The sequence below is a fragment of the Bison bison genome, unplaced genomic scaffold (assembly GCF_000754665.1).
Source record: "Bison bison bison isolate TAMUID 2011002044 unplaced genomic scaffold, Bison_UMD1.0 scf7180017864466, whole genome shotgun sequence".
NCBI classification, from domain to species: Eukaryota; Metazoa; Chordata; class Mammalia; order Artiodactyla; family Bovidae; genus Bison; species Bison bison.
Genome location: NW_011495027.1, coordinates 4,724,139 through 4,729,108, shown reverse-complemented (window position 1 = coordinate 4,729,108; position 4,970 = coordinate 4,724,139). Strand labels below are relative to the sequence as shown.

The 4,970-nt window shown below is 39.4% G+C and overlaps 1 protein-coding gene across 2 annotated transcripts in view; it reads right to left on the bottom strand.

Moving 5' to 3' along the window:
• The window catches only part of HS2ST1 (heparan sulfate 2-O-sulfotransferase 1), a 180,946-nt gene that overhangs the window by 48,491 nt on the left and 127,485 nt on the right, over positions 1 to 4,970 (bottom strand). The gene's annotated exons all lie outside the window — the stretch shown is intronic.

The following is a 4,970-nucleotide window of genomic DNA, read 5'->3' as shown; positions in this document are numbered from 1 at the left end:
ACCTGATGTGAAGAACTGACTCCATGGAGCGGTGATGCCATCCAATTATCTCATCCTTTGTCATCCCCTTGTCCTCCTGCTTTCAATTTTCCCCAGCATCAGGGTCTTCTCCAAGGAGTCAGTTCTTCACATCAGGTGGCCAAAGTATTGGAGTTTCAGCTTCAGCATCAGTCCTTCCAATGAATATTCAGGATTGCTTTCCTTTAGGATTGACTGATTTGATCTTCCTGCAGTCAAAGGGACTCTCAAGTCTTCTCTAACACCACAGTTCAAAAGCATCAATTCCTCAGCGCTCAGCTTTCTTTCCAGTCCAACTCTCACATCCATACGTGACTACTGGAAAAACCATAGCTTTGACTAGAGGGACCTTTGTCGGCAATGTAACTGTTGTATGGCAGAAATCAACACAGCACTGTACAGCAATTATGCTCCAATTAAAAATTATTTAACAACAGTAGTGTAAAACAGCTAAAAAAAAAATGACAATTTTAGGCTATACTGGAAAGCATATAATTATCAAAGTAACAATTGTTCCACTTACTGAGCCTTTATTATGGGCCAGAAGCAATGCTGCTGTGTGTTTAAACATGTATCTCTTCACTTAATTCTTAAAGTAACCCTATGCCTATTACTTATAAGGTAATAATATGGAAACGGAGTGTCAGATTAGTTAAGAGTTTTGAGGAACAGAGTCAGAACCCAAAACTTCAATCTGATACCAAAGCCTAACCAAAATGTAGTCATTACTGTCTTAAACCACAGGAAGGCACTGTTCCTAGGAAATCTATGTCACACATGTACCATTATATATCATTTCAGGCATACACAAAGAATAGAGTACATACAGGATGGAAAAGAGCTAGATAACCCATGCCACACAAAAAACTGCTTTTAAAACACCCAGTACACTTAAGCAGAGAGGAGAAATTCCATAAATGTACTAAAGTTATCTTGAAATATTTGAAAAGTTATTATGAAAAGGAGGCATCCTTTCTTTAGAATCACTCTAGAAGACAAGATAGACTATGTCTCAAGACGGAATGAGCTTTTTAAATATATAGCAGTGCAAAGAAAAGATATGTGCAGTTTAGGGGGAGGTAAGCTATCAATCTCCAGAGGTACTCATCTAGAGGCTTCATGTGTCTTAGTCATGCACTCGGGTCCGACCCTTTGTGACCCCATAGACTGTAACGTACCAGGCTCCTCTGTTCAAGGGATTCTCCAGGCAAGAATACTGGAGTAGGTAGCCAAGCCCTTCTCCAGGGGATCTTCCCCACCTAAGAATCGAACCCAGGTCTCCAACATTGCAGGCAGATTCTTTATTGAGCCACAAGGAAAAGCCCCAGAGGTGCTTCACGAGGACCCACCAAAAGATGTAGACAGGATTTCTGCACTGATGAGAGCAGAAACCATAGGACATCTGGCATCGGTTACCACTAGGTAAATACCTGTGCTTAGTTGCTCAGTCATGTCTCACTCTTTCTGATCCCCCAGACTGTAGCCCACTGCCTCTCTGTCTATGGGATTTTTCAGGCAAGAATACTGGAGCAGGTTGCCATTTCTTTCTGTTAGATACTCCTGACCCAGGAATCCAACCCACGTTTCTGATGCCTCCCACATTACAGGCAAATTCTTTACCCACTGAGCCCACTGGGGAAGCCTGCCTGTTAGCATACAGATTCTTTTGAAGGATTCTCTCCACTGAGCCTCTAACAAGGTAGGTAGGAAAAAGCAAAAATAAAGATAGAAGCAGGCTGGTGACAATTAACTAAGAAGAAGGAGTGGAATGCTGACACACTCTTTCCATAATTCTGTCTTATTCAGTCTTGTTCAATCATGTCCGACTCTGCAACTCTATGGACTGCAGCATGCCAGGCTTCCCTGTCCTTCACCATCTCCCAGAGTTTGCTCAAACTCATGTCTACCTTGAGAAAGACTAAGTATGTACCTCTTATGATTATGGCAAAAATTCAGATAATGAGAAGATTGATACTGTACTTTATGCTTTAAGTAATAAGAATACTGTGATAATTTATAACCTAGTTCCTCACACTAGACTCATTAACTAATTCCATTAATATTTACTAAGAATCTATTAATTTACAATTCATATGGTCCTGGAGATAAGCCTAATCCTAGAGAATTTGGTGGCATGGCATTATAATAAAATTTTATAAGATGCAATGGGGAGCCCATAAATGGGATGCTTAAGAAAGGATTCACAAAGAAGACTGAGAAAGAAAAGTACCTCCTGAGTAGAAAAAGAAAGGCATTCTAGGCAGAGAGAAAAACTTGAGCAAAACCCTTGGAGGTATAATACTGCATGATGCATTCAGATCCTAAAAGTGGTTCTTGATAAGTTTACAATATGAAAGAATGGGTAGGGACAAAGTAAAACACGAGGCAGACGAGTGAGTGAGTCAAGTCGCTCAGTCATGTCCGACTCTTTGTGACCCCGTGGACTGTAGCCCCCCAGGCTCTTCCGTCCATGGGATTCTCCAGGCAAGAATACTGGAGTGGGCTGCCATTTCCTTCTCCAAGGAGACAGTGGGCAGAGGCCAAAACACAGTGTCTTAATCACCATACTGGGATATGAACTGTAACTTGAAAGTCAACAATTCTCAAACTCTTTAAGCTGAGAACCTCTCTTTATACACTTAAAAATTAGGGACTCCAAAGAGTTTTCATCAGTATAGGTTAGATCTACCAATATCAAATGAGAAATGAAAACTATAAAACTTATAAATATTTATTAATTTAAAAATAGTAATAAAGCATGTTAGCAAAAATGACAATTCTGTGAAAATACCTATTTCCAAAAGACAAAATTTAGTAAAAAGAGTGACTTTTTAACATTTTTGCATTTATTTTTATATGTCTAACAATGGAAGATAACTGGATTCTCATAACTGCTTTTCCATTAAAAATATTACCACATAGTATTTGGGTTGGAGTCTACGAAGCAATCAGACACACAGATTTTGTACAGATCCACAGCTGGAAAATGGAGAAGGAAACCAGATCCAGTCTTTTTGCCTGGAAAACCCCATGGACAAAGGAGCCCCAGGGCTACAGTCCATGAGGCTGCAAAGAGTCGCGCATGACTGAGCACACGTGCACAATAGTTGGAAAAGGATTATTTTAATAATATTTTCTGATAATTGTTTGACACTACACTAAAACTCAACAAGTGTTATTTCTCAAAGGCTAGTTGTAAAGCGATAACCCATGTTAGTAAACTTTCTATACACAGTATATTGATCTACCTTGTACCATCACTTAAAAATACTGGTTTATGGAGTTACACAGATCCACCAAAGGTCATATGTCTAATTATACAACTCCCCCCTCAATCTCGTCAAAATACTCAGTATTGGGAAGCTCACAGTGACAAATACAAGTTTTCTCAAATTTTCTACTGGGCAACAAGTATTATCAGTTGTTTTCCTTCAAGCAACAAATTTACTTTGTAATTTTGTAATTCAACTAAGATATTAATTTTGATATTAAACTGGCAGGAAGATTCAGAGACCTCCTCAACTTCTAGCAGAGGTTCAAACTGCTATTAAAATAGATGTGCTTTGACTGTTGAAATAAACACCATACCAAAAAGATGAAAGCATTTTCAAAATCAAGAAAGAAATGCCAATATTGTCTACAAAGCTGAATTATTTTCACACTTCAACAGCTGCACCTGGTGCTCCATTGACTAGTAAGTAAAAAGAATATGGAGTAACTAGGCATCAACTCCAGCTGGGCTTGGAGATCATTAGCTAAAACCTACGCAGCAGCTGTTTGAAAATGAGAATTAGTGATGCTGAAAACCTGCCATTATTTCACTGGAGCTTGATATATATCATATTCAGAGCAGTGGTTTTCAATTTGAGCATGCATCAGGATGACTTGCAGGGTTTGTTAAAATGCAGATTCCAGATTCCCCACCATCTACAGTTGTTAATTCAGGGTCCAATAATTTTCTATCAAGTTCCCAGGTGATGCTGACATGATGGTCCAGGAATACTTTGAGAATGAATACTCTAGAGAATATTTCTACTGGTTTATTAGCAAGATAGGTGGAGATAACAGTCTTTTTTCTATGTGACTAATTAATTAGTATCCCTAGTAATTTGGAATTTACAGTAATTTTAAGTAGTTTAAATATGTAGAAAATAATGCTACTCAATTTCCTGGTAAAACTAGTTGTGAGAGTGTTCTAGTCAGGACATGTTTTACCCTTTAACTCATGGCATTGGTTCTGCTGGGATGGGTGGGTGTCCCATCTCCTTCGAAGAGCTTTTTCATAAAAGCTACCTTCTTTCTGGAAAAGAATGGTGATGACCATTACCCAGAATAGAATAGATATTACATAAATTTGCTTAATGAAAACAATATCAATTCAGTTCAGTTGCTCAGTTGTGTCTGACTCTTTGCAACCCCATGAATCGCCAGGCCTCCCTGTCCATCACCAACTCCCGGAGTTCACTCAAACTCATATCCATCGAGTCGGTGATACCACCCAGCCATCTCATCCTCTCTTGACCCCTTCTCCTCCTGCCCTCAATCCCTCCCAGCATCAGAGTCTTTTCCAATGAGTCAACTCTTCACATCAGGTGGCCAAAGTACTGGAGTTTCAGCTTTAGCATCATTCCTTCCAAAGAACACCCAGGACTGATCTCCTTTAGAATAGAATGGTTGGATCTCCTTGCAGTCCAGGGGACTCTCAAGAGTCTTCTCCAACACCACAGTTTAAAAGCATCAATTCTTCAGTACTCAGCTTTCTTCACAGTCCAACTCTCACATCCATACATGACTACTGGAAAAACCATAGCCTTGATTAGACAGACCTTTGTTGGCAAAGTAATGTCTCTGCTTTTAAATATGCTATGTAGGTTGGACATAACTTTCCTTCCAAGGAGTAAGCGTCTTTTAATTTCATGGCTGCAATCACCATCTGCAGTGATTTTGGAGCC